This window comes from Mobula birostris, chromosome 7, assembly GCF_030028105.1.
Source record: "Mobula birostris isolate sMobBir1 chromosome 7, sMobBir1.hap1, whole genome shotgun sequence".
Taxonomy (NCBI): domain Eukaryota; kingdom Metazoa; phylum Chordata; class Chondrichthyes; order Myliobatiformes; family Myliobatidae; genus Mobula; species Mobula birostris.
Genome location: NC_092376.1, coordinates 70,035,878 through 70,049,175, shown reverse-complemented (window position 1 = coordinate 70,049,175; position 13,298 = coordinate 70,035,878).

Genomic DNA, 13,298 nt, shown 5'->3' with positions numbered 1-13,298 from the left:
TTAACCTTTCAGATTACTTTTGTGCCTATATAGGAGGGAGGAGAAGATGATGCGACGCAGCACACGTGGCTGTTCCGAGTGAATATCGATTATGTGTAACTAGGGGCCTTACACAATCCGGATTTGATGGAGGCAGCCGTGAGAAGCGCAGAGGAACATCTGGAGTAACTTCTGAAATGCCTGCTTTGCTGCCGCTGCTACTGTGCGATCGAGAATCTCTGGAGACAAAGGCCCCAGATCCTCAGATTTGCGTATCGCCTGTTGCTGGGGCTGGGGTCGAAGCACTCGGCAGAGATGGTGCTTGGTGCTCGGTGTCGAATAGGTGGTCGGAGGCTCGGGGTTTTTCGGAAGAACTCGGAGTCAGAATGTGGTCGGATGCTTCCAGGATGCTGCACCGGCAAGTTGGTGGTGCTGGGGGTTTACCACCTGCGTGAGATGATGGGACTTTCTAGAGACTTTGAGACTTTTACTGTGCCATGGTCTGTTCTTATCAAATTACGGTATTGCTTTGCACTGTTGTAACTATATGTTATAATTATGTGGTTTTTGTTAGTTTTCAAGTTGGTTTGTCATGTGTTTTTCATGATATCATTCTGGAAAAACATTTTTATCATTTCTTAATGCATGCATTACTAAATGACAATAAAAGGGGACTGTGTGTCCTCATAATCATAATCATGTGTACACCTATATCTGTTTGTCTGTTTTGAAATCTATCCATAATTACGCAATTTTGAATCTATCATTGTACCTATATAATTTTGTACTTTCCTTTCACATTACTTACTATGCCACTAATTTTGCTAACATTAATGAGTTTGTATATACATAATAATATACACACAGTGACTATTTTATTAGATATACTTGTACACCTGCTGGTTGATGAAAATATCTAATCAAGCACTTGTGGCAGCAACTCAAAGCATAAAATCGTGTGTAAGTGGTCAAGTTCAGACTAAACATCAGAATGAGGAAGAAATATGATCTGAGTGACTTTGACCGTGGAATGATTGTGGATGTCAGATGGGGTGGTTTGAGTATCTCAGAAACTGCTAATTTCCTGGGATTTTCATGCACAACAGTCTCTGGAGTTTACAGAGAATAGTGTGAAATACAAAAGAGCATTCAGAGAGTGGCAGTTCTGTGGGTGAGAACACCTTGTTAACGAGGGAGGTCAGAGAAGAATGGCCAGCCTGGTTCAAGCTGACAGGTAGGCTACAGTAACTCAAATAACCACTTGTTACAACAGTAGTGTGCAGAAGAGCACCTCTAAATGCACATGTTGAATCTTTAATTGGATGGGCTACAGCAGCAGAAGAAGGTCATTTCATCTGGCACATGACTATTCTCCTAATCAGATCAATAGTTTGTTTTCCATTTTATTCACTTCAATTTTATCTTCTGGTTTCTATGTATATTCTTTTTAAAGACCTTTTGGAAGATCAAATAGATTCTGTCCATACAGTAGAAGCTGCTCTGTCTAATACTTTAGTTATTTTCATAAAGATTTTCAGCAGCATAATTTTCACCAAAGACTTTGAAACATGAACAATTATTTAAAAATGCTGGCTTTATTTAAGCGGCTGTCATGTTTTTTATTTGTGCTCTGTAACTGTCCTTAGTTACAATATATGAAATTGACCGCACTATAGTTCCCTAATGTTTATCTCCCTCATATATTAAGTAATAGAGCTACATTTTCTTCTTGCTACTCTGAAGAGGCATTTCATGAGTCAAAGAAGATTTGGAAGATGATAGCCAACATCTTACTGCCTGCATTCACTCAACCCTAGCTCAGATGACACTGGAAATTTGTTCTCACTGGGCAACGCAGTCTTGGAGTTTGTGACTGGTAGCACTGCTTTGCACGACATTACAGAGTGATATTGTCTACCCAGAACCAGCATCACCAATGTGCAAACTTCAGAGAAATTCCTGAACAGTTGGTGAAACACCACCCCAAATTTTGCTGGCTATTTATTTTGTTGGAAGCTTTTATTATTTCAAAATATATCTGTCTCAAAGAACATATAAAACCATTGAAAGTTAATAAGCAATTAATAATATTGAGGATTTTTTCACATTCAATTTTGAAATAGAAAGAATACAATCAACTAAACCACTTAAAATAGGCTAAACCAGAATCTTAAACAGACCACAAATAATTGAAGAAATAAGAAATTTCCTTAAATAGCTTTAGGTTCTTACTATTTTACTCACTCTCATTGCATTATCTTTCCTGTTTTCCAGTTCTAATTATCTCTAACTACTTTTTTTCTGGAACTGTCGTGCATTTTCCTGAAACAAAGAGGCAGGATGAGCTGTGGAGAGAGATGAAATAAGATTTGAAACCAGAAGAATAGACTTCCTCCAGGTCCTTTCAAATGTAATGTACTTGTGATTAAATCATAACATAACTATTAAAACACAAGGTCTTCTTTCGAAAGATGTTACATATAAAATTTCTTTCAAAGAGTGTCATAATTACTTTCAGATTTAATTCCCTTTCACCATTATCTAATCATTTTGTAATAACTTGCACGTGTACCAAGTGAGTATCATGACATCTAAGGAAAAATATTTCAAGTTAATCTTGTGTTTTCTAAATTAAGATGTCAACAGAGTATTGTTTGTTAATATATTCATCTTTAGTCAACCTCACTGACAGCTAATAAATCTGCCTGTTGTGAAAACTGAGAGCTTTTGGGCATTGGATTAGAAGATTTTCCTTATGCGGTATGCTTTAGTTAGACTTATTGAAAATTTTGGAAAATAATTCACAAGACAACAGTGCAACTGGCCAGTCTCATAATGCCTGTGGGTGAAGAGTGGTTCTCTTGCACCTTTGAGAAATGTCTGCTCAAAGCAGAACCCACCACAACTGTTAATGTGTCTAAAAACAAAGAGCATTCTGGTCCACAGTAAAGTACAGAAATCCAGTCGTGTATAGCAACACCTTAAACTTTATGTAAACCCAATCATTAAATACCATCAGGTGCATTGCTAACCCATGACATGCTTCAGTAAACTCCATGCAGTCTTTGTGTATATAATACATACATGCTAGGAAAGTGTTATTGATAAGTAATGCATGTCATTTGTAATTATTTTACTCAAAGAACTTTGCCCAAGGACAGCAAGGGCTTTCACTCTCTTGGCCCAGAGGACATGATCCTGCACCTGCAGTTCTTTAAGATCCTGAATGTGCCTGGTTTGCTGCCGAGAGTCTGAAATGAGAATGCATGTGGGATGAATCAATATTCCTTCCGGTAAGAGCTTCCTTTCTGCTGACATTCTCATTGATCATCATATCACCACCAAATCCACCTCCCCTTGATTGGACTGCACTATTCTCCAATGTGCTCAATGGCTTCACAGATCTCTTCCAGATCTTCAATAATCCTTTTGATTCCCATTCAGTTACTCCTTCTAACAATCTCTCGCAATGCCCCTAATCTTCCAGTTGACCCTTTAATCTCCTCTCCTTTCTTCTTCCTTGACTGATTCCATGCATTTTTCAGATCTTCTTGCTGCTGCCAATCATCTGTGTTCACCCAATGACAGCTCTACTGCCATTCTGATCATCTTCCTCAGAGTTTCCCTATCTCCATTCGTCCATTGTAATTTCCTTCCAAAATGGCTTCCACTTATCTGTCATCGTTTCTGTCTGCAACTATTTCTGCAATATGTTAGCATTTCTCTCACACACTAATCTTTTACCCACCTTCTCCAGAATATAGATCTTTTTCACCCGTTTTCTTCTCCCCCACCTTCTCACATACCCAACACCCCCACCAAAGGGGAACCATGAAGACATGTGCCTTCTGCACAATTTCATGCTAGCCCAAGATTTCTAAACCACATGCTACTTTAAATGAAGTAAACATCAGAAAATCAGACACCTAGATGGTACTCACAATTTGCACAGGTCCAATTCCGCTACAGGTCAATATGAAATTCTAGCCTGTAGAGTTCCCTTCAACAAAAATGTTGGCTGAAATATCCTTGGGGCAAGTACTGTTTTGAACAAATATGATAATTTGCAATAGAAACCTGGGTAGTATCAAGCAAACTGAAGTCCTCCTTCAAATTTGACTTGATTCAGACCATCTCTCACATCACTTGACCAACAGGCAAGATAGACAGGCTTCTAAAAAGTAGCCAAGATTGACAAGAGTTGGCCCAGCTGCAGAGGGAGAGACAGAGGTGGAATGAACAGTTTACTGAGTTTTAATAAGAAGTGTACAGTGCAGGCTTACACAAATAAAATTAAGTAAGCTGTTTTATCTTAAATGAAATCCATAATACACTTCATTGAACTCTAAAACCTACACAACCAAAGTGCTGTTTAATAACGTCATCACGTCTTCAAGTGAAACTCCAACTCAGTGACCGTGGTTATGAATTATGTACATTTCTCCCAGTTACGCTACCCTACACAGGACTACCCCAACCCCCCAGAATTCACCAAAACTGATATTGTGAGCTTGTCTGGAGTTCAGACAAACAGCCCAGCTTGGGTCTTATGTTCATGGGTGGAGGAATTGTAGGTGCCTCTTGCTCATCCAGAGGAGTATTGACACACTCATGGTCATGTTATGACACCAGAGGCATGGCAGCAGAATACTCAGTTTAAGGCGATCTTCTGAAATACGTTCAAGTTTGCCCCTCTTATCTATGATAAAAGGGTTTTCTCTCCATTCCAAAACACAGAACGGCCCATCATAAGGGATGTTGGTGTGCGTCATGGCGGACGAAATCGAACAAGGTGGAATGTAGGTCAACAGGAACCCAAGAGTGCTGTATTGCATGATGGGAGGTAGGAAGGAATTGAGTTTACTGAAGAGGGTGGAATGTTGTTGAGAGCTGACCAGGGAGTTGTGGCATCAGGAATGAAATCACCTGGCACTTGTCACGGCTGTCCATATACCAACTCAGCCACGGACAACTGCAGGTCCTCCTTTGGAGCCGTTCTGAGCCTCAGCAGGACCCATGAGAGACAATCATGCCAACATCTGTCAGTCAGAGAAGCCCTCAGAGCAACCTTTAAGGAGCAGTGAAACCACTTTCCTCGGCCATTGGACTGCAGGCGATGAACTGTGGTGTGATGTAGCCTAACACTGGGGTTCTGGGCCATCGCAGTCCAGAGGTCTGAAATGATTGGGGAACGTCGTCAGAGGAAATATCAGAAAGGGTGCCAAACCGAGCAACCCATGTGCTGATGAATGCCGGAGCCACGTCTATGGCCGTCATTGATGCTAGAGGGATGACCTCTGGCCACCTCTTGGTATGACCCAACACTGTCAGAAGCTACATGAAACCGCAGGTGGGGAGGGAAGAGGAACAAGGTCCACATTGACATGGTCAGACTTCGCTCAGGGACCTCAAAAGGTGCTAATAGTGCCTGAACATGGCAGTTTATTTTTACCCGCTTGCATTCTACACAAGCTGCAGTGCAATCACACACTTCCTTTCTGAGGCTGTGCCAAACACACTTTTGTGCAATCATTTTCGGTGAGACCTTCTGGCCCAGATGCAAGAGGCCATGTATGGAGTCGAAAACTGTCTATCTCCAGTTTTTTGCGGGCATGTAGGACGAGGGCAACCAGTTGAGACATCACACAGGAGAGAAACCCCAGCTTCCCCGAACTTAATGTCAGCCAGCTGCAGGCCCATGACTACTGTTCGGTAAGCCTGGACCTCTGGGAGAGTCACTTGTTCGGCCACCAAGCAGGCATAGTCAACGCCTATGTGTATGGCCTCAATGCCTGACCATGAGAGGAAATTAGCAACGGCAAGATTTTTCTCCTTGCTATGTTGTATATTCACTGTGAACTCGGATATGTAGGCCAGGTGGCAGTGCAGCCCTGCAGACCTTGGGTCTGATATTTTGGCGATTGTGTCCATGAGGGTTTTATGGCTAATGAACGCAATGAAATGGCGACCCTCTAGAAGAAAGTGCAAATGGTGGACAGCCAGATAGAGACTGAGAAGCTCATGGTGAAATGTGCTGTACTTCCTTGGGTGGATGGAGCTGCCAAATGAAGAAGGTGATCAACTGCCACACACGTCCAGCCAACTGTTCGTGTACAGCACCCACAGCATAGTCTAAAGCATCAGTTGTAATGGCTACTGGTACAGCACTGGTACTGGTACTATTGGGGAGCAGGTGTGCCAGTAGGGTCATGTTAGAAAGAGTTTGTTTGGTATCATCAGGTGCCCTGGTCTTGTCTGCTGACCAGTCAAGCACTTGATTAGGGGCATTGCCTTTAGGCACACTGTACAAGGGGGGCATGAGTTCAGCAGTTCCCAGAATGAAGTGGTGATAGAAATTCACAGTGCCTAAAAACTGTAGTATTTTAGTAGTGTGGGATGATGGGAAATCCATAGTAGCGGCTACCTTTGATGGGAGGGGTCTTGCACCTTCTGTGGAGATGCAATGGCCACGAAAGTCAATGTGGCAATTAGCAGGGTTGACAATCAGCCCGAGTTAAGCATCCGAAAAGTGTGCGGAGATGAGATATGTGTTTGGATTTGGATGCACTGGCGACAAGTATGTCATCCAAGTAAACAAAAAGAAAGTCTAAATCTTTTAATACAGAGTCCATCAACCATTGGAAAGTCTGTGCTGCAATTTTCGGTCCAAACAGCTTACACAGAATCTGAAAAAGACCAGATTGGGTTATCACAGCTGTTTTGACAATGCCCTCCAAGTACACAGGCATCTGATGGCAGCCCCTAACTACAAACGTTTGTAGATGGAAATTGGAAAAATTCACTTTCTGGCTAAATATGCTGAGAAGCCCTGAGTGTATGGGACTGGGTAACAATCAGTGGTGGTGGCCTCATTATAGCATCGATGATTACCATGTGGGCAGCAACCACCATCAGACTTAGGGACCATATGGAGGGGTGACACCCAGGGGCTATTCAACTGGCACACAATGCCAAGCCTTTCTATGTTGGCAAACTCAGCCTTTGTGGTTGCCAGCTTTTCTGGGTCCAGTCCGTGCGTGTGGTCATGGATGCAGGCCAATTGTGGGAATGTGATGCTTGACCCCATGTTTTGTGACTGTAGTGGATAATGTGGCTTAATGAGGTTTGGGAATTTGCCCAGCAGTTGAGCAAACTCACGTGCATGTGCTTGACAGAGTCGTCGGGGGATCTTACTGGGGGAGCAGGGTAACGACCCGAAGTCTGTGACATCCATATTCCATCAGTTCTTAAGATCAATTAACAGTCCTTGTGCACACAGGAAATCTGCACAGGGCAGAGGTCTAGCCACTTCAGCCAGGATGAAGTCCCATATGTAATGTCGCACACTGAAGCAGAGTCTCACCTGTTGTGTCCCGTAAGTCTGGATCTTGCTGCCACTGGCAGCCTCCAGCAGGGTTTCATTGCTCTTTGCCTTCTGATCAATAGATGATGCTAGCAGCACGCTCACATGAGCACCCATGTTATCCAGGAAATGTCACCCCAAATGGGTAATGTAGAGTGGATGAGCTTGGCAGCTGGAACCCACAATGTTCACAGACCTCTGATGTCCTGGTACAAAGGCACTGTTGAACCTGCAGGATGGTCAGCACTTCTTAGTGTTTGTACCAAAGTGAGTATGGTAAAAGCACAGACCCGGCATCGTCTGTTTCTCAGCCGCAGCCGTCCTCATGCATTTGCTGCATGAAACATTATGAGAAAATGAAACAAGGGTGGTGATTTTCAGGAGAGGCAGCATGTGGTCCATTAGCTTTGAAGGGTTACTATCACCGAGACCAGGTAAGGACTGCAACTGTTTGGCATACTCAGACTCTGATTGTCCAAATTTCTGTAAAAGGTGCATTTTCAGTGATCAGTATTTATCGTGTTCAGGCGGGTGTTCAAACAGACTCACTACTCTCGCCAGAGTGGAACTGCTGAGTGACACTACCATATAGTAGAATTTGTGTCATCTGCGGCGATTTCTTCCAGGGTGAGCAGGGCCTCAACTTGTACAAACCATGCACCGCCATTTTGCTCTCAAAACTTTGGCAGTTTCAAAGCAATTGCGTTGGCCGGCACGTTCAATATCTTTGCAATCATCTTAGAGCATCGGGGTCACCAGTGTAGGTTTAGGCAAATAAAACAAACTGAAGTGTTCTATGTTTTCCGAAATCTGTAACACATTTTATTGAACTCCAAAACCTATGCAACAAAAATGCACTAAAATTCCTTACGTAAGGCCAGCTTCTTAAACAAAACCCCAACTCAATGTTGGTGATTGTGAATTATGTGCATTTCTTCCAATTATGTTACCCTACAACAGAAATAAAAGAAAATAATAGGCCAACTAAAACTTTTCAGACTAAAACCTAATGCTGTCACTGTGGCTTGGAAGCAGTAACTTAATACTGCTCCTTTATAGCATCAATCTAAATTGTTATCATCTTTACCAGAACATGGATTAAGCTAAGCAGGGAGTGTTGCTATTGCTGTGCCTCGGTCAAGACTCAACAAACTGAAATGAAAGGCAAGGAGTTAAATACAAACACACAAAAAAATGCTAGAATGTGCTGTCTCACAGTGTGATTACTTACCCCTTTCAGCTGCCCACCTGCAAGGGCACCCAGACTCCATGGCAGAGTCTGAGGTTGTGGGGTACAAACTGGAATGGGAGATAGGAAAGGCATGTAAAAAGTGCAACATTATGATGCTAATAGTGGATATCAATATGTAGATTGATCTGGAAAATCAGTTTGGTGATGGATCCCAAGTGAAGAAATTTGTGGAAGCCTTTGAAATGGCTTTTCAGAGAAGCTTGTAGTTGAGGCCACTAGGGAAAAGGGAATTATGGATTGGATGTGTAATGAACCAGATTTGATTAGGGAACTTGAGGTAAAGGACTCTTAAGAGGCAGTGATCATAATATGATAGAATTCACTCTGCAGTTTGAGGGGGAGAAGCTAAAATTGGATGTATCAGTATTACAGTGGAGTAAAGGGACAGCAAGGGCAGGAGAGAGGAGCTGGTCAAAGTTGATTGCAAGAGGACACTATCATGGAGCAGCTGTGCCTGGAGTTTCTGGGAGTAATTCAAAGGCTGCATGATAGGTTCATCATAAAAACGAAGAAACATTCTAAAGTGGGTACGAACCATGGCTGACAAGGGAAGTAAAAGAGAGCATAAAAACAAAGAAAGAGCATACAGTTTAACAAAAAATAGTGGGAAGCAGAAGTGACTGTAGTTGAGATTACTAAAGAGAAGGAAGCTGAAAGGTCTGTGGGTAGAAAATTCACTTGGACCAAATGGACTACACCCCAACATTCTGAAACAGGTATATGGAGAGATTGTGGAGGCATAGTAATGATCTTTCAGGAATCACCAGATTCTGTATTGGGTCCAGAGGATTGGAAAATTGAAAATGTTATTTTGCTCTTTAAGAAGGGAGGGAGGCAAAAGAAAGAAAATTATAGGCCAGTTGGCCTGACTTCAGTGGTTGATAAGATGTTGGTGTCTACCATTAACTATGAGGTTCCTGGGTACTTGGAGACACATGATAAAATAGGCCAATCTCAGCACAGTTTCCTTAAGGGGAAATCTTGCCTGACAAATCCTTTGGAATTCCTAGAGGAAGTAACAGGCAAGATAGACAAAAGAGAGTCAATAGATGCCGTTACACTGGATTTGCAGAAGGCCTTTGACAAAGTGCCAGAAATGAGGCTAAACAAAATAAGAGCCCTGATATTACAGAAAAATACTAGCGTGGATCTCTTTGGAAACCCACCTGGCAGGAGGCAATGGCAAACCACTGCTGTAACTTGTGTCGTACGTGATTCCTCACTACGTCAGAGAGGCGTGCAGGGAAATCGTCCGCTAACCGGAGAAACTCCGGATGTGACATAGCTTTCCTTTACTAGCATGGACAGTAAATTGGCTGACTGACAAATAGCAAAGAGTGGGAATGAAAGGGTCCTTTTCTGGTTAGCTGCTGGTGACTAGTGGTGTTCTGCAGGGGTCGGTGTTGGGTCCACTGCTTTTCACGTTATATGTTAATGATATAGATGATGGAATTGATGGCTTTGTGGTCTAGTTTGTAGATGATACAAAGATAGGTGGAGGTGCAGGTAGTGTTGAGGAAACAAGGAGTCTCCAGAACTCTTGGACAGATTAGGAGAATAGACAAAGAAGTGGCAGATTGAGTACGGTGTAGAGAAGTGTATGGTTGTACACTTTGGTAGAAGGAATAAAGGCAGAGACTATTTTCTAAAGGAGGAGCAAATTCAGAAATTGGAATTGCAAAGGGACTTGGGAGTCTTTGTGCAGGATTCCTTAAAGGTTAACTTGCAGTTTGAGTGGATATAAAGGAGGTCAAATGCAATTTTTGCATTCATTTCAAGAGGAGTAGAATATAAAATCAAGGATGTAATGCTGAGACTTTATAAGGCATTAGTCAGACTGCAGTTTGAGTATTGTGAGCAGTTTCGGCCCCATGTCTAAGGAAGGATGAGCTGGTATTAGATAGGGTATTGAGGAGGTTTATGAGAATAACCTCAGGGATGAAAGTGTTAACAAATGTTGAGCATTTGATGACTCTGGATTTGAGATGATGAAGAACTCCTTCAGCAAGCTGTTGGTGAATCTGTGGAATTCATTGCCACAGATAGATATGGAGATCAGGTTATTGGGTACATTTAAAGTGATTCTTGATCAGTTAGGGTGTCAAACGTTATGGGGAAAAGGCATAAAATGGGGTTAGTCATGAGCAGACTAAATGGGCCAAATAGCCTAATTTTGCTCCAATGACTTCTAGTCTTACGCTCTTTAGAATCAATCAGCTCAGAAAGGGATCACAAATGAACAGCAGCCTCTTAATCATGTTAAGTTGAAGGTATTGTTGTAATCTCTTGAATGGAATAAAATTATCCCTAAAATAGCATATTATTGAGCTATATTTATCCCAATAATATATAGTAATTTCATCAGATGCACCCTTTCATAACTGATACACATGTTATTAGATCCTTAACATTGCAAGAAGCTGTAACACCACTTCTTATCCATCAGCATTATTTATCAAATTACTGGAGAGAGTTATGCCAAAGCCCTTAATGAAAATTAAGGATTAAGCAAAAGCATTTGATATCTTTGATAAGGCAATTTTCCATTTCTTCAACCAATCTGTCTTCTATGCCGATCTATACTACTGAAATTGTTTTCATATTTACAAGATATTATTTAGTGTAACATTTCAATGGATTTAATAGTGCTGAATAACATTAGTTTTATCTACCTTATGTGTGGACAGATAGGAAAGCGAAAACAAAGCAACATTTCATTGGTGATCACTTAGAAGTCTCACTTGAGGCAAGAACTAATCAGGTAACTGACTTGAAAGATTGATGAAATGAAAGTACTCAGCACTTCACATGGTGAAGACTCTCAATTTTATGTTGCTTTGGGCTATCTGTTGAATATAAAATGGATTTCCTTAGATTGATTTGGGACCTCATTTCTCCTAAATCAATGAGAACGTTTAAAAAGCACCTGATTTATAACGTAATTATAGAATAAATAATATAGATTGCCTTCTCTTTAAAATATGCTGTATATAGGATGCCTTTCCAAGCAAAACTTGATTTAACAAAATGCAAAAAATATTTTATACAAAAAAAATCTAGCATAACTGAAATAAAACTGCTGTTCAGTTCTATCCTGCTTTCACATGTATTTAAAGGGTTTTCTCATGATTAGTGTGACAGGAATTTAAGTGCAGGATTGTCTTAAATAACTGTGTTCTGGTTACTTTTTCAGATTGCTAAAAATTAGTGAAAACACAGAAGAAAATGTCATGCCCATTATCATTGTAGCAGACTTATTATTATGGTTTCAGGATTCAATGTCTGACACAGCACTGAATAGCTTGGTTAATGAGGTAGAGAAATGGAGGGAAGTCTCCTACCTGCAAGGACCAGGAAGTTCAGACAATGTCTGGAAAGACATTCGTATTGGTATGTTTTACTATTGTCACATGTACCAAGAAGCTCATCCTGCATCTTGTTAAGACCATAAGAGCTTAAGATATAGGAGCAGAATTAGGCCATTTGGCCCATCTACCATTTCGTCACGGCTGATCCAATTTCCTCTCCGTCCCTGTTCATACAGAGCAAATCATTACGCAGTGCATTGAGGTAGAACAAGATAGAATAGTAACAAGGCAGCATAAACTGGAAAAGCTACAAAGTGCAGTGCTGGTAAACCAAACTACAGAGGAAGTGCAGTGCAGTCAAAAAAATGAAGTGCAAGATCATAACAAGTCCATCTTATCGTACAAGAGGTCTGTTTTAGAGTCTGATGACTGTGGGATAGAAACTGTTCTTGAGCCAGGTGGTACATGCTTTGATACTTTTATATCTTATGGGATAAGACAATTATGGAAGCAAATGTTAATCATCCAGCATCAAGGATATGTATGTAGTGCACAAAAAATTCAGTGTCAAAGTCAATGAATGCACCTTCAGCTGCCATTTCCCACTATTTCAGCCCTGGATAAACACTATGAATAAGGCACCAGAACCTTATCTTTCACCAGAACCTAACATCTTTTTCCATCATTCTGGAAACAAGCATTGCTGCAGAATATCATGTGAAGTTATGATGTTAGCACCATAAATCCTGTTTTGATCGGATGGTCACAACATCCATCGCTTGTGTCATGCATGTATTATTCAATGGTTAATCCATCCTTTTTATCTGTGTGCAGGGAGAAATTCATCTGGTTTGCTTCTGACACCATAAACAGTGCTAAAATAAGTATGTGACCCACTTGTCAAATAAATTGGGGTTTGATGCAACTTTGAAAAGAACTCTTTTGAACATGGGACAAGTGATAGCAACTAAACTTTCGGAAGGATCAGACAGCAGGATCATAGTGCGTGAAGAAGCAGTGTTTAATGATGAAGATATGGAAACAGTTATGTATGAATGCAGTGGATCCCTGAGCTAGGTTAAGCAAAGCTATTAAATGTGTGAACTGAGACCTAAAGGTCAGTGACCCAGATATTGTGATCAGTGAAGAACAAAATGGTGTGAGCTGATCATAAGACCTGTACATGGATTTTCAGAAAGCTGCTGATTATATTTATAAATGGATTTTCATAGAATTTGTGATAATTTGAAATTAATTTCTGCACAATGTCCTTTGTAGAAGACCCCTGTCCTGTACAAAGAAGCAATTGCATTCTGAATCAATCAGAGTAAAGAAGCCTCACTGAGCCAAGCAGGCATAAAGTTAGAATAATTAATCCAATGGCAAACCACTGGTA